This window comes from Triturus cristatus, chromosome 2_1 (genome assembly GCF_964204655.1).
Source record: "Triturus cristatus chromosome 2_1, aTriCri1.1, whole genome shotgun sequence".
NCBI classification, from domain to species: domain Eukaryota; kingdom Metazoa; phylum Chordata; class Amphibia; order Caudata; family Salamandridae; genus Triturus; species Triturus cristatus.
In genome coordinates this window covers 427,353,405-427,380,098 of record NC_140581.1, presented here as the reverse complement: position 1 = coordinate 427,380,098, position 26,694 = coordinate 427,353,405, and positions in this window count along the sequence as shown.

Here is a 26,694-nt window from a genome sequence, read left to right as displayed (position 1 = left end):
GGCTTAAATCAAAGTTGCCTAATGCAAAGAACATAGTATTGTCCTTAAGTACCTAAAAAACAGAAAACATTGCAATCATGCCCTGTATGGGCGTACATCCTGTTTTATATTTTCATTATGACTAACCCAATGATCTCTCATATTTCAAACAGAAAACAAAAATTCACAAAGTAGAGAATATTACAGATGTACAGCCATTTCTTCCCCACTATTGAGGCCACCTGGTCTTTTGGTCTGGTTATCAATAATGTGTCGTGATTCCAGTCTGCGTAATTGCAGCAGTCTGTTACCACCTCTCACATTAATGGGCACTTGGTCCATGCAAAAGAAACTTAAAAGGTCTCTATTGCTTTGATGGAACATCTCAAAGTGCCGTGCCACCGGATAGTTGGGATCTTTATTTTGTATGGCCCTGAGATGTTCTAGAATTCTGATCTTTGTCGGATGAATTGTACTGCCAATGTACCGCAACCCACACGGACATACCAAACAGTATACCGTGTGGGTGGTATTGCAGTTCATCAGGCTTCTAATTTTCTTAGGTTCCTTCATTCCTGGTACCTTATACTCCAGTGTTTTCTTGCTATTCTTACATGCCCTACATCTGAGACATGGGTAGAACCCTGCAAGTTTGCCAAAAAGGTGGGACTTTGCTATCACTGTCGCAATGGCTTTGAACCAATGTGTTACGTAGGGATTTAGCTCGTCTAAAAGTAAGTAAGGGAGCTTTTGGCAGATCCTTCCCTATTGTTGGGTCTGATCTCAGGATGTGCCAATGTTTAGCAAAAAAATTTCTAATTGCTCCCGCATCCCCAGAGTAATCTGTAATCATCCTCAAGTTGTTTTTCGTACCTTCCACTTGCTTTTTTCTTTCTTTACTCACACTGTTCTCATCTAGCAAGTTTTTTCTGGATTTCTTTTCTGCTTTAAGCATGGCTTCTTCTAGAGTCTCTTGTCGGTAACCTCTCATTCTGAATCTGTTCATGCTCTCCCTTGCTGCTGCTGTATAGTCACATGGACGTGTACAGTTCCTTTTAATTCTCAACAATTCCCCATACGGGATACTTGTTATGGTTTTCCCTGGATGACAGCTACCTGCATGTAGTACGGAATTTCCTGCGGTTGGTTTCCTGTGCAACACAGTGCACAGTCTGCCTCCCTCAGGAAATACCTTAAGATCTAAAAAAGCTACACTTTCTTTGCTCACCTCACCTGTAAATTTCAGGTTTAGTGCATTCGTGTTGAGGATATCAATGTAATCCCTAGCTGATTGCTCGGTGCCTCTATAGATGATGAATAAGTCATCTATATATCTACTCCAACTCACAATTCTGTGGGTCCATTCTGTATTGTCCGCTTCTGCCCAGGCCACCTGCTCCTCCCACCAGCCCACGAAAAGATTCGCGTAGCTGGGGGCGAAGCAGGTGCCCATCGCAGTACCGCGTATCTGTTTGAAGAATTGGTCTTGGAAGAGGAATATGTTGTTGCATAAACAGAATTCGACAAATTCAATGATCATATTATTGTGTTCAAATAAACTCATAGATTTTCTTCCTAAAAACCATTTGATTGCCTCTAGTCCTTGGAGGTGGTCAATACTTGTATACATACTCGAGATATCAAGTGTTATCATGACCATGCTGTCATCCCAGATCAGATCATCAATTCTCTTTAAAAAGTCCTTAGTGTCTCTTGTGTACGAGGCCAGTTCTTTAACAAAATCAAAAAGAAAATAGTCCACAAACCTTGACATATGCTCCGTCAAACTTCCTATCGATGAAACAATAGGACGACCGGGTGGGCAGGTTGCATTTTTGTGTAATTTCGGGAGATGGTAAAAAGTTGGTACGCGGGGATATTTGCACTCCAGGTAGGCAAATTCCTCCTTGCTCAGCATTCCTCTGTGATACCATCTATTCAATAATGATCTGTATGTGTTCACACTTTCTTCGAACACTTTTCTTGTCACTCGAATGTAACTTGTCCCATCATTTAATTGTGTCATCGCTTCCTTAATGTAATAGTCTTTGGTCAATAAAACCACGTTCCCTCCTTTGTCGGATGGTTTACACACAATGTTTCTGTCTTGTTTCAAATCCATAATTGCTCTTTTTTGTGATTCCGTAATATTTCCCCCACTTCTGTTCCTTTTATTTGTATGGCGGAGCTTTAGGAGATCCTTCGTAATCACATCCGTAAATAAGTCAATGGCGTCAGCTGGCATCAACGGGCAGAATCTTGATTGCGGTTTGAAGGGACTCCCGGGACTGATTTGCTCTTCTTCTTCACATCTTATGGATGGTGGAATCAATGTTGTCGGGTTCCCTTCGTCTGCCAAGTCTTGCAAAACTGCTAAAGTTTCTACATCACTCGCTGTCAAATTGTCTTCTCTCCGTTTGTCAAATACATTTCTATCCAAAGTGATATATATATATATATATATATATATATATATATATATATATATACCCACTTTTTTGTAGGGTACCCTGACCACTTCTCCTACTGACACATACTACTTATCCCACTTGCACTACTTGTTGCCTGCATGAACAATGCCCAAAGCTAGATTTCAGTAAACAAAACCAGTGAGCCTGCCTCAACCTTCTGTGATTCTGGGCAAATCACTTAGGGGCTGATTACAGTGACGATGGCGGTCCCACCACCATCGGAACCATGTAATCCCCCTGCCATATTACCATGGCGGGCGGAAAGACCAACCGCCACACATCCGACGGGCTACTTGAGCCCGCCAGTGCACCGGAGGGACATCCAATTCCCTACAGTGTTGGCGGGGCCTGCCAGGCACCGCCGTAGGGATTATGATGTTCCTTTCTGCCCGCCTTTTCATGGTGGGTAACCCGCCATAAAATGGCAGGCAGAAAGGAACTTTTGGGGGCCCGTAGCAGGCCCCCTTGCACTAAGCTGTGGGTTATGGGGGCCACCTAGATGCCCCCTACATATCCCTGCACCATGTGGCAGGCATCGCATGGTGCCTGCCACGAAGTGCAGGGATATGTAATGTATCCCCTTTTGCATTGTGGCGTGTGCTGCAGCCAGCAGCTCCTGACAAAATGCAAAAGATAGGCATTGTGACCACCGTGGTGACGGTCGCATCTTAATGCCTCTGTCGGGACTGCCGACAGCCTGGCAGGCGGTCCTGTTTACCCGACCGCCATCCTAATCAGCCCCTTAATCTTCCCATGCCTATTAACAATGAATGTTGACCTTGTGTAATGTAACTGGTGCACAGGTAAATCCCTCTAATTCAGCCGCGGTCGCTGGTAGGAGTAACTGCAGGGCGGTGACGTGGGGAGGGGGAGGGGCAGGGTGGAGGGTAGTAAACTATGGTTTATGGAGGTTTACAGGTAAGTTAACATATAAATTAATAAAACTAATTTCGTTGCGTGCACTGCATCCCCAAATGCGATGCAGTACACGCAACAAAATTCGTTTTATTAATTTATATGTTAACTTACCTGTAAACCCCCATAATCCTTAGTTTACTACCCCCCACCCTGCCCCTCCCCCTCCCCACGTCACCGCCCTGCAGTTACTCCTACTACCAACCGCGGCTACTCTAATTACTTCGGGTTTCTTCCTGCTATATAAAAACTGCTGTAAAGTGCACAAGGGGGTAAGGGGAAAGCTGTAACATAAGGAAAGTCAAATAGGTACCCATTTACTGCTTGATTTGTACAAAGTGACATCAGAAAACCTGAATTAATCGTGGCTTCCTCGATTAAATTGTGTGATCTTAGGCAAATATTTTATTTTAGCAAAACTCCTGTTTTTCTTCTTTATCACATAAGTAAGCACTTCCAAATATGTGAGTTTAGAAAAACAGTTGTTAAAAAACCTATGTCTGATTTAACAGACTACAATATTGCTTTATAATAACCCGGGGCACATACACGGTTTACATGAAAATTGTCTTGCCTCTTAGTTCACTCCTGGTTCATGTTTAAAGTATGTCTCAATATAGTGCTATCATGTGATGTACTAATGACAAAGTTTCCACATGTTAAAGAAATACACTTTTTGAGTTTTTTAGCGATGCTATTATCTGTACATGATGTTTGGTGTAGAGTTTACCTGTTAAATATTTCCAAGGCTTGGCTCTTGCACGGCTCTCCCCTTTAATTTGTTAGTTTGCCAACCTGTACAGAATGTGGGGATTTAATGACACATCTCATTAAAAAAAAAATTGTAAATGGAAATCTCAGAGTAGCGTGCAGTGAAATGGAAAGAAATCAGGAATTTTTTGTCTGACCTCTCTGTGCATACAAGGAATCTTGTGGCTGCCTTTTCCAAAAATAGCATTAATGTAAAAGTTTTGTACAGGTGGGCAGGCTTACAAATTAACAGGGAGAGTCCGTGCCTGAGCTGAGACCTGAACATATTTAAAAGTATCCATTTGCATCAGTGAATGGGTGAGGTCCATCGTGTTTGTCGGCGTTTGTCTGTGTTCTGATCTGTTGGCAATAAAAGTATAATGCTGCTAAACACAAGGGAGATCACCCCATACACAGATGCAAATGATTGCCCATCAGGTTAAAATAGCCCCTTTTGTTTTTGTTTCTCCTCTGCCGGATTTCTCCACTTAGACCTTAAAGGTCTCTCCTTTGAAATGCGCACTACAATGTGCCCCCTGCACTGAGATTGATTGCTGTGTGCGCGGCCGCCCAGGCGTGCACCTTAGAGGGAACAATGCTCAGAATTATAATCAAAACAACTAATGTTATGGTAGCAATTGCAAATTTTCCTGCACGTAAGCATTTGTATCTAAAGGATCTTGAATTAGGCTTCATGAGTTCACTAATGACAGACCGTTAGCTTAAAAGATTGCAGCACAATTAATTTTTGCAGTTCCCAGTTGCATGGGCAGCAAAGCAAAATGTCTCTCTTCGAAGTTTAAAGTGCAACTTAGCAAATGTGCAGTTCAAATTCACTAATGATCACTTCGGGAACAAGCTGAGTTAGTCTGTCTAGTGGCAGTGCAATTTCACTTCTCAGTTTAGCCACAAAGTTCAGTTCTAGGAGGTTCAGGTGGATGCGAATTGTTATAGCAAAAGGTGTGAAATGCGCTCTCCCAATCATTTACTGCCAAGTAAGTCTACAGGAGTACCTCTGACGGAATACTCTTGCTCTCTTTGATCTCCTCACTGTTGGCACTTCTTCTTCACTGTGACACAGGCCAGACTCGTCAGCACCTACTGGGATGGTGTAGGTCACCTTTACTTCAGTCAGACAGCATCTCCCTTTCTCCTGTCTTCTGGGCCATCTGTCTCCTGGTACAATTCACATTACTATTGCACAAGGCCCTTTGCCAGGATCTGAACCTCATGTAGGCAGCTCTACTGAATTAGACTCATCTGTACCGACAACAGTTGACTCTCTCGGACCTCCCTCAGGCCAAACAAGTGCTGTTCCAGTAGCTTGCTGATCTCCAAATGCTTGACTAACCTGCTCCTTCTGTCTCATTGTAACAACCAGCACATCATGAAAAGGTGCTGTTCTATCACCAAGGGGACACAGGACTCTGCATGTATGGATGGCATGTACCCAGTTCGGGAAACCTCCATACTATACAGAAGTTGTGGTTACCAGAATCACCTGGTACAGCCCATGCCAGTGAGGCTCCAAGCATGGCTTGCACACTTGCTTCTTCACCATACCCATGTCGCTGGGACTGAGGTCATGGCACTGGTCCTGATAAGGTGGGCAGTAGCCTCTCCTACCTGGTGAGAAGCAGAACACACCACGTCAGACAGTCCTTTATATTAATCAAGAATCATGTCATCTGTAATGTTCACAAGCATGTTCGTAGGCACAGCTGGTTGCCTCATGGCTCTCCCCATGATGATCTCAAGGAGCAATAACCCAGTCCTCCTGTCTGGAGTACTTTGCAGACTCCTCAACACAAGAGGCAACACATCAGGCTCCTTCAAAGATATTGAGGCGCACACTTTTGCTAATCTGGATTTCAACCTGCCATTGACTTGCTCCACAATGCTGGAAGCCTCCAGACGATAACTGCAATGTAGCCTCTGCTCAGCTTGCAATGCTGCACACATCTTCAAGACCTCATTATTAAAATGAGTTCCTCAGTCTGGCTCTAGGGAAGTCGGGAAAACGAAACGCGGCATTATATCCCTCAACAATAGCTTGGTCACTGTGAGACTGTCATTCCTCCTAGTCTGGTAAGCTTCCACCCACCATGAAAAGATGCACATAATTTCTACGACATAACTCAGTCCTTTACAAAGGGCATCTCTATAAAGTCCATTTGCATTCTGTTGAAGGGACCTTCTGATCTCCCTATGTGAATCATGGTTACTGGTATTTTCCTGCCTGCATTTTGTTGTTGACACACCACGCATCTGTTACACAAACTTTCAGACATCAATCTGAATCTCCAGTTGAACCAAGTTTGTTGATTGAGACGCACCATCGCGTCTCTCCCTACAAGTCGGGACCATGATAATGTCACACCATAAGTTGTAACAAACTGTCTGGCAACACTGGTCTTTCATCAGTTGCAAACCACACTTCATCATCATCTCTTTTGGCACAACCTGTTCTGAACCAACTTTGCTGTTCTGTCTCTAGCACTTCTTCCTGCTATCTCTTGACTTCCTCCCAAGTATCAACACTAGACAATAACAGATTGCAATTAGTGACATCTGCACTTTAATTAATGTTTTCCACATTATGTGCAAGAATTCAATGTCCAGTAGCAGGCAGTCCTGTCTGTACATTTGTTGCCCACTGTCACATAGTCTGTGCCTGGTCTATGGGAGGCACACTTTATCACGGCAATTTGGGCAGGCAATTGTAAGGACTGGAGAAGGTTTTGTACACTTTCTCTGTTGTGAATAGGCGATCCAGTGGAGGCCATGAATCCACGTTGGGACCACAGCTGCCCAAAGTTATGAACAACACCAAAGCCGTACTGACTAGCAGTGAAAATTGTCACTTTCAGCTGGTCTGAAAAATAGCATGCTCTGGTAAGAGCAATCAATTCACTACTTGTGCTGAAAACACTCCTTGAAGCCAGGAGGCTTCGACCACGCCTGTACAATGCAGACTGCATAGGCAGTTTTTAAATTTCCATCATGGTCTCGTAAGCAGGAGCAATCCACAAACGGCACATGATCTGATTCGGGTGGCCCATCTTGTATGTCAGATGTTGGCTTTGTGCATAGCTCAGTAACATCTAGGCAGTTATGTTCTACGTTATCACCCACTGTTTCAGTTCCAGGAAGGGGTAACATGGTAGCAGCAATTAGATTAGTACACCTGCTAAGGGTGATATTCTCAGCACCCAGGATGATTTGCTCATACCTGGTAAGCCAACTATTGGTAAGGTGCTGTGTTCAAGTACGGGGTAGCAATACCTCAACTAAGTGGGGAGACAACGGCTTTGAGGCAGCCAGGCAGTGCAAGATCAAGTATGGCAGAAAATTAAGCCACTGGCTTGCGAGCACTGCTGTGAATTTTGGTAAGTACTGAGAGAGCGCAGCCTACACTCTCACTGCAAAATAACACTTTTAATCAGGCATTCCCAGAGCTGGGGCCTGGCAGAAACTTTCTCACAGCTCTAAGAATGTACGCATGCAGCTGTCATCCCATGGTACTGGATCTGACACGTCTTTGTGTGTCAACCTCTGAAGAGATTTTGCCATCTGGGAAAGGATAGGAATCCATTCTCAACAATAGCCCACCATTCCCAAGAACATTTTGACTTCTTTCTGGGTAGTTGAGAGATTAATTTGCAGAATCACTGAGATTCTCTAATTGGACACCTTCATTGCTCCTTTCTCAATATTGTGTCCTAGATACAGAGCTTCTTTCTGGCCATTTGCAGCTAAGTGGTTCAGCGAAACAATAGTGTCATGTTAGCAAGCCTCTTGGGTATTCGATGCCACCAACAGGTCATCCATGTATTGGACTAGAACTGAATGCTAGGGCATCACTAAAGATTCTAGATTCTTTTTGAGTATCTGATTAAAAATGAAGGAATTTTCTGCATACTCTTGTGAGATTCTGCCCCAAGCCAAGAGATGGTTGCTGAAATGGAAAGTGAAGTGGAACTGGCTATCCTCATGCAATGGAATAGAACAGAAGGTTTAGCATAAATCAATGACCGAGAACCACTCGGGCTCACATAGAATATGAAACCATATCATAGCAGGATTTGGTACTACAGGCCAACAATGAATCACTATTGAGTTTACTTTTTGCAGGTCCTGCACTATGCTGTATTTACCGTTGGGTTTCTGCTAACCCATGATGGATGAGTTACATGGACTCCCCATAATCTCCTTCGGAATGCCTTGTTCAATCATTTAATCAATCGCAGGAGTAATCCCAGCAATGGTTTCAGGGGTCAAATTGTATTGCGGGATTCTCGGAAATTCAGAGTTTGGCTTCACAGTAATGGGGACTGGCTCAACACCTTTGGTAAGTCAGATATCTTTACATGAAAAGTCCCAGACTTCAGGTAACACAGTGTCTCTCAACTCCAAGGCAAAATCATCCTTAGTCAGGAAGGGGTACATTCTAATGTCTGATCTCTGCCTAGCAAGCTAGGAGACAATGCCCTCATCAAGAGTGTGAAACTCAATACCATTTGGGGTACAATAAATTGAACAGTTTAATATGCATAAAAGGTCTCATCCTAGTAAGTTGACAGGACTCGAATCACACACCACTAATCGGGGATGATCCTCGAAAGACCCTATTTTGACTGGTACAGCTCCAGAAATTGGGATTGTCATTTGTTTATTGGCAACTCCTACAACTTTAATTCTTTCCATTTACCATGTTCCCAGTATTAAATCAACATTCAAACTTCGAATGTCACAAATTTCTGCAGATGTGGCAAGGATTGGTTTTCCTCAAAACAGACCTGTTTTGAGATTAGTCAAACATCCCACTCTCTACCTTGCAGTGGAAACTCTTGCTTTTGAAAACCATCAACGTCTTGCATCATTGAAACCTGTTGATCTCCTCCCTGCATGAAACCTGGATTATCAATAAACTGCTGATTCTGACCTATTTGGGCAGGCATCAACTTTTCTTTCAACTTTTTGATCTTCATTTCCAATTCATTGCTGCAATATTTTGCATATCGCAGGATCAAACAAATGGGTTTACTGTGCCAACAAATCAAATGCAGCTGAATTAATGGAACTAACATCCGGTCTCAACCCATGTACAAATATATAAACAAAATGTCCTGTCTCCTTGGCTGAGATATTCTTTGTCCCACTAAACTGCTCGAATGCCTCCAACAATCTTTCTTAGTAAGCAAGAATCGACTCTTTAGATTCTTGGGTGGTCCTATGAATTTAGACCCGATCGAACTCTTTAGGAGATATCTTCATTTTCAAATGGGTAAGCACCTGATGATCTTTTTTCATTACTATTGGGGAAGGAGCTTGTGAGTGAGGATATCACATCTGCTCCACATCAGGCCGATCAACACCAACATTGCATTCAACCCACACATCACTTCAAACCACAATTTCAATGTATCCAAATCCTTCCATAAAACCTTAGATATTTTTACAAATCATTCAACCTGTGTGTACCATTCCACTGGATTCTCTCTCAATTTCAGTAACTCGTTTGTGAAGGATGTAAGACAGCCCTGCTCCGTGGCACATGTGCATACCCTTCACCAGGCACCTCTTCCATGGGAAGCATGTGTACATTTTCATAATTCTCCTTTGTTCCAGATGGAGGCATTAGTATCCTAACCTTCTTTGTCTCCTTTTTCTTTGAACCATCTACCTTCTCATTTATCCAGCTCGCTCCATTTCCGTACATATGGTATCAATTCTCTAATCTGTAATTTTGTTCCAGGTGGGCACATGTTCTCAATGTCTCAGTCACTAAAGCTCGACCTGTAGCTTCTCTGTAGATCAAAATATTAATATATTTTATAAGCACACAGCTACCTCAAATGAGGTGTCCCAGTGCTAGAAGCTCCCCCCACTCCACACCCTATGCACTACTCTAAACTCCCAAACCTCCTGCCTGAAAAACCAGGTTTTAAGTTCCCTCCTAAAAAGCTCTTCTGATTGCACCTGACGAAGTGACAGGGGCAAGGTGTTCCATAACCTTGACCCCAGGTAACCAAAAGAACTACCTCCAGAGCGAATTCTCTTCACCCTAGGAACAATTCCCAGCATCTACCCTGCTGATCTTAAGTTCCTTAAAGGTATGTACAGCTTATCTAGGGATTCAAGGTATCCCAGCCCTTTATTAGCAAAAGCCTTGTGACAGTAACACAGTGCTTTGAAAGCTGATCTCCGCTTTATCGGCAGCCAGTGTAATTTCTTGAGTGCAGACCCAATAAATGCATGCCTCAACAAATTCAGTAGTAGGCATGCTGCTGAGTTTTGCACTCTCTGGAGTCTTATAATTCCTCCCTGAGTAACCCCAAGATACAAGACATTGCAATAATCAAGCCTTGACGTCATGAAGGCTTGAATCATCTTGTTTTGGCAAACTCTGGCAACAGGCAGAAGATTTTGCTCAGCATTTTGAACAATCTGAAACATTTGCTTACCACTGCAGTGACTTTGACTGTCAAATGACAGTCTGTCATCAACCATACACCAAGGCTCTCGGCCTTAGGTTTTGGAACAGGGACTGGACCCAGCTCCTGAGGCCACCATGCAGTGGACAAGATGTTTGCCTGGTTTCCTAAGGTCATGACCTCCATCTTCCCAGTGTTGAGTTTGAGACAGTTTAGGTCCATCCACCTACCAATCTCTGTAAGACAGTGGCACAGGGCAGAGGCCATAGGGTTCGAATTATGTGACAGTGTAATGATAAGCTGTGTGTCGTTTGCATATGATATGATGGTAAATCCATAATGCTCGATGATCTCCATTAGCGGTTTCATGTACACAGTAAAGAAAGTAGGGCTCAATGAAGAGCTCCGCGGCACCCTTTCTCTCAATGAGCAAACTTCTGACTGATAGGGTTTTTATGACACTTGAAAAGTGCGACCCTGCAGAAATGAAGCAATCCATTTTAGCACATTGTGGCTGACCCCGCAGTTCCAGAGCCTCTCAATTAGTATATTATGGAGCACAGTATTGGACACGCTGCTAAGATCTAAAAGCAACAGCGCCGCACAATCGTCTGTGTCTATAATCTAAGGAGCAGCCTCTGTTGCCAAGAGCAAAGCCGAATCTATACTGTAAGAGGGCCGAAAACTGTATTGAATCCTGTGGCTCTCTGAACTTGAGAGCTGTTTGTTGACGAATTTCTCCGCTATCTTGGAGAAAGCTGGCAATAGCGAGACCGGGCGATAATTTTCTGGTTTGAAGGGGTCCAGTAGTGATATTTTAGTAATAGAACTACTACTGTATTGTTTTCAGCACCCATGGACCTGACCTGACAGTAAGGAACAGTTCACCAGTTCAGCCAAGATTGGATTCACCACTTCCCTGCCTCTTCCTACAATGGCCGGAGATGCTGGATCCATAGGAGATCCTGACTTCACAGAGGAGACTAACTCAGTGATCTCCTCGGGCTTAATGTGCCTAAAATTCATCAGGGCCATACTGGTCTCCCAATAGTCAAACCAGGTGGTCAAACATTCCATTTCTCTGGCTGGAAAATTGTCATTAAGTTTATTTTTCCAAAGAAGAATTGGACTAGAGCATTGCAATCCGCCTCTGAAGGTGCAATCGATACTGAGAATGGTTTCCAGTGATAGAAGAGGCTTTACCACTGTAAATATCCCACAGGTGGAGTTTGGAGCTGCCAGAATTTTGTCCGCATAAAAGTAGCACCAAACTACCTTAATGCTGGCATTATACATTTTTGGGGCTGCCAAGTACTTATCTTTATACACAGGAACATATGTCCTGCTCCAGTAGCTCCCCAGGGGCTTGCATTGTTATTTTAAGCCCAACAACTCAGCACTGAATCATTCTGCCAAAGGTTTTTGTCTACGTTGAATTAGATTTCTTTTAATAAGGCTACATGATCTAATGCTCCAGAGATCCACTTATTAACTTGTGTATCCGCCAATTGAATACCGCTGTTCAGAATAGGTCGATTGATCGTTAAGGCTTCTCAAAATTTGGAAGGTGTGATTTTGGCCCACCGTCATGCTTGCACCAAGTGGACAGATGCCTGACTATTAGTCCCCTCCTCACATAAAATTGTGAAAGGAATTGCAAGATTTTCGGACCACACAAGTGGGAGAGGCATCTCAACCACTAAACCAGCTAAGTTTGAAAAAATAGGGTTCAACAGAAGCCCTAGTCCAGTCTGTGTGGGGGGGATAACATATTGGAGAAACTGCAGACCTTCCAAGTCCGCAGCTATAAATGTGGCTGCCACACAAGGCACATCTTCAAATTGCAAATTCAAGCCCCCACCACTGTGAAATTAGAGGGGGATATTCTCAAGAACGTGTGATAACTACCACAAAAGTAGCTTAACGCAACCCTTCACATCGCAGTCTATCGCGGGAAAATAACTCTGTGTTAACGTGGTATTCGCAACACAGCGGCACCATGCGATAGACCCACGACAACGCGTCAAATGAACTCGTTAAAATCAACGCGACACCACAAAAAAGTGAAACATAAACGTGAAGAAAGCAGCGATGACGCCAATCGCGATACAAAAATCAGCGAAAACATGCCAAAGACCTGCAACCCCCCCGCGACATGCGGGAAAATGCACTATAAAAGTTGGAAATAAAAACATACAAAAGCCAAACAACAACGAAGCACAATGGAGTCAGCCGAAGCAAGTGCAGAGGACAACCAGAACCCCACAAGCTCCCTGGAGGACCAGCCTGGGACCTCGGGGTCAGGGAAGGGCAAGGACAAGAAGAGTAGAAAGAAAAGGTTCAGTTTGCAGGAAAACAGGATCCTGATAACGGAGGTGATAGAACACCATCAACTACTGTTCGTCACCTCCACTGTGTCACTGGCAACTAAAAATTAAATATGGCAGATCATCGTGGACAAGGTGAATGCAGTCGGAGTGCTGAAGAGGGCAATGGAAGAGGTCAAGAGGCGCTGGAATTATGTCAAGCGCAAAACCAGGCAGAAACTCACAAACAACCGGAAGGCAGCAATGCAGACTGGAGGTGGGAGCCCAGCGCCACCGGAGGAGCTGGACGAGATGGAGGAAATGGTGTCCACAGTCATCAGTGGGGAGACGGTGGCAGGAGTTGGTGGCCAGACACTGCTCAACATGACCGGACCCAACAGCAACAGGGTGAGTAACGAACAGGGACTGGGGGTACAGGGGGGAGATGGGCACAATGGAACACCTGCACAATTAAGCATAGCACAGCTGCGGACAAACCATGCCCCAGATCCCCAACTCACTCCAAGAGCCCAATGTACACAAGTCCGCTACATCCCAGCACTGTATAAGCACAGAAGTCAAAGGCACACTGCATCAAAGGGATAAGGGGCATCCAAATCAGAGCTGCAGGGGCAACTCACCCAAAATGCAGCACACACACATAACATGCAGAGCACAGCAACAGTGACAACAATGTGGTACAACCCGCAACACGTCCACAGCAGAACAGAGGACACAACTTGTGCCGCTTGTGTGCAGACACTGGCCAATCACATTTGTCATAGCAGGGAAATGTGAGATGATGATGTACAAGTACAAACACACATCCGTGATGTTGTCGAAATGTCCACTCTTCCGCATCAAATAGGCAGCTCCCCCAAACACTCACAATGTACACTGTCATGAAGTCTGAATGTACACATGTACAATGCGTCAACACACATGTCAACACAATGTTAAACTGCATCTCCCCTTCACACTGCAGGGGGAAATCCAACACCTCCTGCAGAGCAGCCCGAACCTCTCTTCGCCAATCACGAAGAGGACCACCACACCTTCGACTCCGATTCCCTCCAACAGCTCGTGGAGAGCCTCCGCAGCCCACCTCCAGAAGCAGGGCAGCCCAGCTGCTACGGGCAGAACCCACCCCCTGCACAGAACACACAGCAGGCAGCTCCCACCACCACAGCTGCCTCCCAAGATCTCCACGACGAACACATGGCCTTCCAACGCCGTGTGTTGGGGTGACAGGAGAAGCTGGCTGAACAGGTGCAGGTGGGGTTCGACGGCATGGCAGACAAACTAGACGCCATACGTGGGTGTCTAAGTCCCATCAGGGAACACTCACCGTCCCTAACGGACACCCAAAGTCCGCTCCATGCTCTCCAATGAACCATGGCTGACATCGCCAGTCCTGGCTCTGAGACAAGAACGACTGTCCAGTCAGAGTGGCTCCAGTGAGCTCGCCCGGGAGTTGAGACTCATGCGGAGGCTCATGGAGAACATGGAGCGGACGCGGGCGGAAAGAGAGGCTGCCACGGCTGCCCACCAGCGAGAGGTAGCTGGGTCCCTCAATGCCCTAAAGACCATCCTCATGGCATTGCTGCCACAAGGCCTGCCACTGATGCATGCTGCTGCTACCACCCCATCCACATCTTCGGCCCCTGAGGTGTCACTGCCACACAGTGCTGGAGACAGAACACCACCACCCACATGTGAGACACATGCAACAGCAGAGGACAAAGATGCAGATGAATCTTCCTCTGATGCAGCGGAGTTTACCAGCTCTACACATACATACACACAACACTCATTTGGGCCCATATACATTCATACACTCAATGAGCTAGCAAATATCCGCTGGTAATCAATTTTATTTTACCCTCGGAAACCTTTACACCAGTATTCTTACCATTCCTGTCGCCTGAGTAAATGCACCTTCGAAAGATCTAGTAGTAGATTAGAATAGGGAGGAAATAATATGATACATTTATCTTTTAATCAAAGAACCACAGACTCAGAAGGAGTTTTAAAATGGTATCTGAATTAATAATTTTGTGAGTCAAATCAAAATACACATAGATATACCAGAATTCTCCATCAGGGAAAATAGAACAGTTAGTTCATAATCATTTTTCATCAAATTTCTTGTAATGACAGTACCTGAGGAGAAAAAGAATAGAGAGCAGGCACAGAACATTAACCCTACACTTATATTTACCTAGGATGGTGTGAGGACCCCGACATCAGAGTGTCAAGGATTCAGGACAGGTTCAGGACAGGGAAGGTGACCTCTTCTAGTGTAACACCAGCATTACACCCCTCTCTGGTGCTACTCGCTCGGGCTCGTCCGGACGCCTTCCTAGATGTGCCTCCTCGGTTGTTCCACGAATTTCCCTAGTGTTGGATTCTTCAGTCAGATTGCAGCAAAATCGGGCAGCATCTCAGCACAGCATCAGCATCTCGTAGGTCAAGTGTGTCTAACTATCTAAAACTTACCTCTGTTATACCAATTCAAATGTATGATCCACCCCCAAATGTTTCAATTCCATGTACACCCGCAATTTGATTGGGCCAGGCAGTGGGGTGAGGACATCACACCATACTAAGTGCAATAATTTTTCTTTACTTCTATTGTCTAGCTCCCCGCCCCTTAATTTTAATACCCACAAGCTTTATTCCCACAAGCATTTCATATGTGGATCGATAAATCTGTAATACAATGTTGCCTCTTCTTCCTGCCGTAGGGTCAAGAGTTGATCTTCCCATGTCCTTGCTGGGTACATAGATTGGCAGTCACCCAATGACTTCATTAGTTTCAGAACAAAGAGGTTGCGCACATTCGTAGTGGTCGCAAAGGATAGGGACATCGGTCACCCTTTAAGGCCCAAATACGAGCTATTATTAAAGTCAGAAAAGAACATGTTAGAATACAAAATTAAATGAATTCACTGTATACCACTTACTTCTACTCTAACCCCATTTACTTAATATTTCTTTTGCATTTATAGCTTAGTAAAACTTGCATAAGTTAGTTTCAGCACAGCATGTGCATTAGTGTGATAGTTTCAAGCAGCCATATTAAAAGCTATTGCGCAGCTGCAAAGATTTACCCCCTCAAGCGACAGAAAATGTCATACCACGTATATGTGGTAGACGCATGCGCAGAAGAGTTCCCGCGTTTTTGGCGGCCATTTTAGGACACTCGGGTTATTCATTAGTGAAGCACATAGAAAAGCTTCCCCTAGATACAATATGTAAACTGTGGTGCAAAATTAGTATTCACGAACAAGTTGGTTACAATGTTATAGGTTATTTGAGAGGATTGCATACGAGCAAGTTTCTTTTTATACGAAACTTGCTCCATCACCTCCGTGGTCAGAAGGACGCAGTAGCATGCATCTCCGCCATATGGCCTGTTTCTGCTTGGTTCTGCCCTCTGCATCATCACCTTCCACTGTCCCCCGATGCACTCTGTGACACTCACCTTGGACCTCGACATGGACTGCCATATTCTGTTTGGTCACCAATGACACAGCTATCAGACTGCGGACTGAACTCCTCCTCTTCTGATGTACTTGTCATTCCCTGAAGGACTCTGGCTGGCCCTCCATGGGCCAACAATGCACGGTGGGGTTTGCATGGCCCTGTACTGCTCCAGCTACAACACTCCATTGAATGTGCATTAAACATTCATTGTCACACTGATGTGTCATGTCTATGATCTTGCAAGTGTGGAGGTATGGATGAATTTAGGGTAAATGATTCCCCCTTACGTCCATGTTGCACATGTTGTGGGACTTGGGTCACAGGGTGATACTTTGCTGATTGCATTACGGGTGGCGCCGACACTAGAACGGAGACACACGCATTAGTTACTGCCTTGGCCAGCCCATAATGGAACCACGCCTAGAGCCCGGGGGTCATTGTTTACACCCTTATGCTGGACTGGCATACGCCAGGCTAGCCTACTCCGCTTACGCTCACAGGGGGGACGACAACGCTACATGTCCCAGATCTTCCCTGTAGGGAACTGTTGCTCACAGGTCTAGTTGTCAGCATGCCAATCCCTCACGGCTGGTCTACACCCACACCACACCCATCCAGCACAGGCATCACAGGACATGTGACCCTGCCAATATAAAGGGCCTATTTGAAAAGACACAAGGGTACCCAGAAGAGGTAATCAAGGACCTTGGGTAATTATGTTTTTTAACAAGAAACAGTGGTCCTTAGAAAAAGGGAAGGTACATTTGGGATAAATAGTGCATGTGCTGTTACAAAAAAGCTTCTAAACATTGGATTTGCATACAAGCTCTCTCCGTCCTGCCTGAAATGCCCCCTTGTATGTAATTGTTTTACATGTATTGTCTGTTTTTTTCCCCCAAAGGATACAGGACTGTGTCCTTCAACAGTATGTATATTGTACGTGTGATTATTACATTGTAGAAATAAATAGGTTTGTCCGGCTGGACATCCCACAATATAGTTTCGATTCCGGACTATATTTATCCCAAATGTACCTTCCCTTTTTCTAAGGACCACTGTTTCTTGTTAAAAAAAATATAAAGGGCCTGGCGCACGTGCTGGACGCCATTTCCACTCTGTAACTGGGTGTCTCCGGGTGGTTATCATTTATCCGTGAGGGCCTAGGGCCCTGGCACAGCACATTGCCCAGTGCCGGGGGTGACATGATGGCGTGCGCACCATGAGACTCAATCATAAAGGGTCCATGGCTTGCGGTGCACAGACTTGGTGGCACCGGATACACTGCAGCAGGCACAGGCGGTGTCTTTCGGTGCACTGAGGTAGGGGCACCTCGAGTGCTGAGCGTGTGTGCAGCCTTCGATGATGTGCCGTCCTGGCGGTCCGGACTGGTAGCATAGTTGTGAGCCCTGCTGGACCGCAGTGTAGGCCTGAGCCAGTGGGCAGTGGGGGCCTACCGACACATGGTGTCGCCTCGCGGTTCACAGAGTTAGTGGCACCTCTAGGGCTGAGCGGTTGTGCAGCCTGCGATGAGGCCATGTGCACTGATATGTTCTCTGCCTTAGCGAAATCAAGACCCAGAATCAAGTGTGTGACCTGGTGGTCTGCGGTGCGGGGCTGCATGATGTGGAGGGTGCCATGGTCGTGGGCCCCGGGCTTGGAGCTCCCACCGGCACGTGGTGGGCCCTCTTGGAGACACACCAGTGGCGGAAGGTGAGCAGTGAGGCCTGGTTGCGCAGGGGCGGGCAATGACCACTGGGCGGCGGGCAAGCGATGATGGCGTGTGCTACTGTATGGACTCTGCCATTCATGTCTCTGGAAATTGTTTCAGATGAGGGACCTGGGGCACTGCAGTGTGTACCGGCACATGGTTGAAGACACACTGGTGACAGCAGGTGAGCAGTGAGGCCTGGGTCCGCAGTGACGGCACTCTCTCTCTCCCTCTTTCTCTCCCTCTCTCTCTCCCTCTTTCTCTCTCCCTTTCTCCCTCTCTCCCTCTATCCCGCTCTCTCATTCTCTCTCCCTCTCTCTCTCTCCCTCTGTTTCTCTCTCCCTCTCTCTCTCCCTCTCTTTCGCTCTCTCTCTCTGTACTTTGATGAGCGTATGACATACCTTCTTATCTAGGTTTTTGTCTTGCAGGCTGTGACTTACAGAATGTCCTGAGAAGACCCGACATGACTCTTCCGAATTGTTGTTTTGGGTTTATGCTATAATAAATGGATTATTTTGATATTCGGAGATGAATGTATGATTCTCCTTTTTCTGACCACACATGTATGTTAGGTGTTGTGATTGTGCATCTACAGGCGAATTGTGTGGTTCATGATTTAGTGGAGTTGATGTGCAATATCTTTGTCCGAAGGTGGGGGGGGCCTGGCGTAGGGCCCCAGGGGGGTCATGGGACTGGTGGCGGTGGGTGTTGTTGCCGTATTGGGGCTCCGGGCTGCATGATCAGTGGCTCCATGGCATCTGTTGTCCTTCATGTGTGGCTCTGGGCTGTGCTCCCTTGTCGGGTGCCAGTTCTCGTCCGACTTTACAGCAGGTCAGAGCAGGTGTTAGTTTCCTGCTGCTAACTCGCCTTATCACCTGTTTTGTGATCTTATCGCCTATCCGGCTGGTCGTTGAGAATGTTGCGGAGTGGTGTTGTCGCGTTTTTTTGCTCGGGAACGCCTACTCTGCATCTCATTAGTTATAATTACCGGGGTCATCTGTGGCAATGTTTTTTGCGGCTACTATCGCAAGCTTGTAAATGGGGCGATACATTTATCGCGACAGATCCTTGAGAATATGCCCCAGAGTATCATAGCACCAGAGGGGACAAGACGTCAACTAATGCTGACGTAAAATTGGACGCTAGCCCAGGAGGACGACAGATCAGGCTTCCCGATATTGTACAATTACTGGTCAGAGCTACCGGGAAAACATCTGCTTTGCTTCCCTCTGTGTTAAGTTTGGAGAAGACACAATGCATAGATTGTTTAAAGATTATTGCAATCTCTCCTCCTCTCTGCCCTTGCCTATCCAATCGCACAATGGCATAGCCCTTAGGGATGGCTTGTAGCAAGTCAGGAGAAGACTCCTCTGTTAGCCAGGTTTCCGTCAGAAAAACAGCATCTGGTAGGTAAGTGCATGCACCTCATGTACACATTTTACTAGTGGCCCACAGTTGATCACAAACAGTTTGGCCCTTATGTGAGAGATAAGGAGTGAGTTGACTGCTATGGCAGTACAGTGCCAATCCCCAAGAAAAAATCCACAATTCTGACAGCAAGTATCTGCCCTGCCCAGGTTTAACCCATGTTCGCAAACATCTAGGCAATGCCTTTTCCAAATCCATACGTTTTCCTCCCGAGTTGTGCCTGGGGGTTGAGTCCAAACCACCAGGGGTCCAGGCCCCTGCCACCGTCCAGGCACAGACAGGCGCAGACAAGCTTGCCTTTGGCACCCCGGTTGAGTGCCCGCTGCACTCGTCCTCTGCGTGCCCGAGCCGGCATGCTCTTTATAGACTAAGCTAATTCCTTTCCACACAATCCGCTCCACTGAGAACTGCTTCGGACCGAAAGGGGGGTGAGTAGCTGTCTAGATTTAAAATCAGTCCCCTTCCCCTAACACAGTTCCCGCATAACTAAAATTGCCAAACAGCAGTGAACAGAGTTTAAAAGTAAAGCAAAATATGTCTTTTAAAAGTAAAGACCGGGCAGCATATGGAGCGCTTTACCTGCTGTATGCCAGTGCTGGCATGCTCTTTATGCAACCAGCTGGAGAGGAAGCTAAAGCACTGACCTCCAAAATTGAGTTTTAACCAGGAAGTGGGGTAGACTGAGCTAATCAGCTGGACTGAGAGCTGCAGCGGACTGAATTGAGGGTGAGTAGCTGCAAGACTTGGAAGTCAATCTCCTTTTTCTGAGCTAGTTCTGCAAGTCTATCATGAGCCTATTCTCTGTGTTGAGTAATGTCTTTACACAGGAATTACAATTCATCATCCTGGTAAACCTCTTAACGAGTTGGACTAAGAGTTCCAACTATTATTTCTTTCATGTCTATTTTCCATCTAGCCATATGCATAAACCTTTCTCTCTCTGGAGTTAGAGCAGTAGCTCCTCTATTTGTTCTAGGATTACCACTATTTGTCGGGGTATCCAGACTTCAGAGCCAATCTTCACATTTTCGAATGAGAAGACCTGGTGGTTCTGCTGGAGTATTTAGAATTATTTCTCCCATATAGGTACCACTGCTTAAGGCAGGCAGTAAATGCAGAAGGGATGTCAGGAAGCTAGTGTTCCTGTAGGCACTTCTGCCCTAAGGGGATTGTAATTCATCATTGGTGGAGCATTCGAGCTAGGCATGAAAAAGGGTGACGGTCTCTGAAGAAACCTTCTAGACCAGCCAATCACTGCCGAATTCGAGGTGGAACTCGCATTGGAAACACTTGAAGTGTTCCCTTGTGTTGGAACCATGGGATTCTGAGGAATTTGTCTTGAACCTGGTAGACTGTAAGGTACAACAGTCATCCCAGTGGGAACAGCGAACGTATGTGCAGTGTTACCTGCTGCTCCAGGCTTATACAAAGGAACTACAGGACCAGAGGCCACTCCTCCCCAATGGCGGAGGAGCGCCGCCCCACTCGTCAGTCACTCACAGAAAAATAAAATGATTAATACTCAATATCATTTTATTTTTCTGGCTCTGGCATGCCTGTAGGGAGGGCCGAGCCATGACAGGCAGGTGGTGAGCACTTAGAAGTGCGCATGTAAGTTTGGCCCGCCGTCCAAGGCCAGCCAACAGACATGTACACTTCTATTTCTGCAACCCAACTGTGGCTGGATTGGCTGGGCAGCCTCTGTTTTCCCAGAGACTGCTGGGAGAGCACCGAGGCGGCCGTCGGCATCCGAGGCAGCAACAAGAGGTACGTTTTTTAAAAATTATTTTGCTGTTCCATCCATCTCCCCACCTTCATGTTGTGGCAGCAGCCACTGTACAGGACTTATGGGAACTGTCAGTGCATCTAGGGCACTTAGAGCATATGATGTGGAAGGAACTGTCGCCATTGAATTTTCTCGGACTAAATTTGGATTCACACCGAATGGTGCAGAAGGCACATCAAAGATTCCACCAACAGGTGCAATACTCGGTCCATCAATCATGGTTTCATTATACGGAAGTGGATGATTTAACAATAATTCAGTCTCAAAGGTCCTCATCTAGTTCGTTGTCACTGTCTTCAGGATGATTCTCATTTCCTTCTGTCTGTATATGCTTTTTCTTTTCCTTGCGTTTACCCTTCTTTTCTCCTTCAGTTGTCAGTACAGGATATAATTGAGTTCCCTCAATTATGTCAATTCTCGAGTTTTTCTGTAATGCACTTCACCTAGCATCCGCACAAGTGTCTATGTCTTTCTTGACTCTTCCCTTATTTCTCTCTCTTTAAGATGTGCAGCATGTTCCCAAGCATTAAATGCTTCATATTGTGTAGGTCTAGGAGGCGGTTTCATTTCGTACAATTTCCTTTTTAAGTTCTCAATAATTCTCAAACTGAATGTCCCATAATGGGGAAATTACAATGCACCATCTTTCTTGGTGATCGTATGCCATTTTGTGAGCCAAAGGCATGTGTGAAAGCCTACATCTGTCATCATAAGGTGACCTGGCGTACCTTTAGGTGGTATTGAATAAAGGACACAGCCACATCTCCACATACTATATGTTGTAAAAGCTTTCAAGAATTTAATTTATGTTCAATTTAGTACACTGTTCTTTAAAACTAGGAAATTGATTTCTCCCACAACTCTCTTGTTCAGCAGTCACAATCAATACCAGTTTGGCTCTCTACTACATACAACCAGTCCCAGCACTGCTTTACACCAACCGACTTATACCAGCGCGGCATACTGTGACATCAATGTCACTCCTCGCAGCAGCTCACCCTCCTTTACAATTTTATTCTCAAGCGTATTTTCTAAGCAATTCGCACAAACAATACAAGCAACTTCAACAACTAAGTCTGTCTGCTCCACTAAAGAAGTGAAAGTGTTCTAAACACACATGAATTTTCGGGACAATTCTTTCTAACCTATTCTAACACTTGCTTTAAGTGAAATCTCGACCAGCGAGATCTCACTGAGATTGATACAGTTATTCCCTGTGCACTGAGATCAACTATACCAACAAAATCTCCTAACCACGCAAAGAACAATTCCCTATTTTAAAGATTCTGTCAACGGCGTCTCACAACAAGCACCACCACACAGCAGACAACTACACCCAGTGTTTTCTACACTGAGACTTACCACATAGGTATGTGTATATCCAGGGAACTTAGGTCATGTCAGACTTGATCACAGATCATCTTTTCTGCATTAAGCGCCACATTCACACGTCAACTTAAATCAACTGCACATAACACCACAAACCCATTACAAGGCACCGCAATCTAAGCATAAGCAACTACGATGTGCAACCCTATTGATACTCACACTCCTCCACTGCTACAAGTTGGCTCCACACCGGTGATACAACATCAATCCTCTGAACCATGAGCATTTGGGTTTGGACTTGGCTTAGGCAAGTTCTGGGTCGGACACCATAACTCCCTCACATCAGTGGATGGAACCATGCAACGTGCTACCAGATTTGATCCAGTGTTTCTCGGCCCAACATTTAGGTGTTTTCAAGTTTCAGGATTATCTCTTCTAATGGATCGTGAACGTTTACTTACTTTCTAACTTGGTCCTCCAATGGATCTTTGTGGGGAGCACTGAGGGGAAAAAGAGTTAGCATTACTTGTCCAATCAACTACGATATGATTTACAGTGACACCATTTGGCTACACAATGAGGACCAGGAATCGGTAGCCAAGTTCAGGGGTGTTTGTTACAAATTAGTAATCAGATTCAGATAAATCACTCTTAAGACCACACTATATAGGTATAAGATAACAGGGATGCCAAGACTCCTAAAGAAATGTAACATGGACCAGAATTAAACAAACAACGAGCTCCGTTTCTGCAATACAAAACAATAGCCTTAGACTCTGATGCTCGGAAAATAATCTTAATTGGTCCTTTCTATACATTAACAATCTAAGGGGCATATTCACAATGATGTGATGGAGCGCGGAGTAAGCCTTGTTAGCTGAACGCCGCACTCCCACACTTCAGAAACGCAGGGCTGCACCGTGCTTACAAGAATACGGTGCAGCCCTGCGTTTCACCCTGCGCTGGCGCTAATTGCAGCTGCCTAGGTCCAATACAGGCACTCTTGCAGCATTGTGCAAGGGTGCCTGCATTGCAGAGAAAGATTGTGTATGTGCAGGAAGGTGTCCCTTCCCGCACATAAACAATCACCAAGGGCGTTTTGTAATTTCTATGTGTGCTGCAGAATGCCTTAAGAGACAGTTTATGGGGCTAGAATCGTCTCATACTTTCAAGAATCTCAGTCTTATGGCAATATATATCTCTATGTGTAGTAGTGGTAGGCTTTGCTTTTCATTATTTGAGTCGATAAAATGAGCAGTATCAAATTGAGCATTAGAAACGCACATGTGAAGCAAGGTGAAAAGAATAAAGTCATACTTCAGGCACCGGCTAAAAAGTTAGATATAATTATTTAATTTAGTAACTTTTCTTCAGAAAGAATCAGTTCACACTTACCCAATGTACTTTATTTGTGTATTTTTTTATTTTATTTTCGGTTATCACCAATGCTTTTGGGTACCCTCAGTTTAGCATTCCGCGCTTGAGCTGCACAGTAAGGGATATGTGACTGGATGTCGATACTTGCAAGGAGGTCACAAATGTAATATCGCGAGAGGCGATGGGACAGCCCATGCCTCTCCTCACGATAGGGGTGGATTTGCTTATAAGCCGACCCCCCAGTTGAAGTGTTTAGAAGTGGTCTCGACCAAGGTCGAGACCACGTGAGCATTACAATAAAAAGCCCAGGGCTCTGGGCGTAGTTAGTTCATAGCTGACGACAATCTACATACCTGCGTGCTGTGTCATTATTCATCCTCGTGGGCCCAGTCCCCCACGACACTACAACACAGAGCAAGGCCACGGGCCTATCTCCCATTGCATTAAAGATGGCGGCCGCGCTCCTAGGGGCCGCGGGTTGTATTCGCATCACTGTCTGCCCCTTTATTGTGCGCAGCTGCTTCCTGTCTCCTGCTTTTCGCACCTGAGGAGTGTCAGGGTGCAGGCCTGCCAGTGCCATTAACTCACGCTGGTAACGGAAAGGCAGAACTAAGCACCATACTGCAGGTAGGGACTGTGTCTATGTGCGCGCCGCTGCTCGCTCCCACAGCAATACTCCGTGGGAATTAACATTACAGAAAAGGTGGGACATGCGCCCACCAGTATCCATTTGCAGGCTACCATTGTTAAATGAAAGACACACAGGCCAATCTAAAGTGGGGAGGAGTCAGGCCCCACACACCACAGACAACAGATGGCTTACAGCCAAGAAGGCTCGACCTACAAAGCAGTCTGGAGTTGCTTGTGTTCCTGTCCGGGGTGGCTGGCTAATTTGGGCCTGACTGTTGCGTTAGGTGCAAGATCAATTATTATTTATATATGGCTCGTCCCTGTGTACATTGCCATATTGGGAAAAAACGATAGAATGACTGCAGTTTCTACACACTGCTTGCGGCTGAGATTAATTCTAGCGTTGTACCCAGCACCTTTTCGTTTCCTAAGTGAGTCTTCACAGTGTCACACATTCTGTATTGTATAGCGTTTGCAGGTGCAGAGTTCTTGTGTCTGCCTATGGTTCCTCATGGTAAAGAGATGCCCTTAAAGGGTTATGTGTACGTCGTCCGGTTTTCTGTCGACTCTTTGTAACTGCTCCTTCTTTGCGAAGTGTGTAGTACTCTGAGTGCCCAACTAGTTTGTTTGACATTTTGTAGTTTTAGCGATGAGTTATTTGGTAAATATTTGGTCAAATTCATGATCAGTTAAAGCCTTGCTGGTTAGAACTACATGTACAGTTCCTATTGGATAAATTGTAATGTATTTTGTGCGCACTTTTGTGCGCTATTTGTTTCTATTTCGATAAAATATTTTTTCACAACGTTCACTAATTTTCACTTCGTACATTTAAAAAGGACTTACTTTTACATTAGTATGTGGTTTGGCAGTGGCGTGGAATTTGGTCGGAACTAAAAGAAATATGCTTAAGCGACTGTCCGCAATGGTTGTTACTACCAGACGCCGCAGAGTGAAATAGTTTTTAGGTCTCGCCTAGCTATTGCGTTTACGCAATCGCTATGCGAGACTCTAGTAAGAGGGGCATTTCAAAGTGCTCCCAAAAGTGGATTGCATGGCGAGCACGTGCACAATCACGTGCATCGTGCTGCCATGCAATCCGTTTGGGGAAGCGCTTCAGCCCACTGGCGCCCTCGGCATCATACTTCAAAGGGTCCGCTCCCCCACCTGGGATGTGCTCCCCCGCCAAGCGCACGCGCCACGCTCCACCGCGTCTCGCCGTGACAAATTTGCTTTCACTTTCGTGCGGTGTGCGCTCGCTCGCGTCCGGACCACTTTAGAAGCCGGGCTTGTCTTGTTTTCTTCGTAATACGCATTTGTTCTCTACCTGGCTCCCCTCCTTTTCCTAGGCCTCTGTCTCTCTTACGACCCCATTCCCTTTCGCTTATGTCTGTATTTACTGCTCTCTCTCTCTTCGCTTGTGTCTGTATTTACTGCTCTCTCTCTCTTCGCTTATGTCTGAATTTACTGCTCTTTGTCTCTCCCGCTCTCCCCACTCTATCCTGCTCTCTCTCACGAGCCTTCCATCATTTCCTATCTCTAACCTGTGGTCCCCGTCTACCTCGCGCCCTCTCCCCTCTTTGTGCCCGCTCCCTTTCTCGCGTCGCCACCTCTTCCATCATTGTACCTCGCTGTCCCTGTCTTTCTCGCGCCCCCTCCCTTCCAGATCCTTGTGTCGCTGTGTCTCCTTCCCTGTCAGGCCTCTTCTTTCCTCCCGGTGTCTAACATTTGAGGGTCGCTAATGAGCGCCTCCGCAGTCCGGCTCTCACTGATCGCTCGGAGGCTGCCGGGGGTATGGGATCCTTTCCCTGCAAATAAATAATTTAGCTAGGTGTTGCGTAAGAGCCTAAAAGGCTTTCTGCTGCTACGGTGCTGCTCGGCGGCCATTAATATTAAATCAGGGCCGGTGCTGTTGCTGTAGTGCAGTTTCATTCAATATTTGATCTGTAGCTTTAAACATGCAGCTTTCCATGCAGAATTATGCCAAGTAATTCTTGGCCTGCAAACTCGTAATTGCGTACAGAGATTCCCGTCGGTACCGGATATTCAGAACGCCTGGAACGGCTGCATATAGTCCCTCAATACTTTG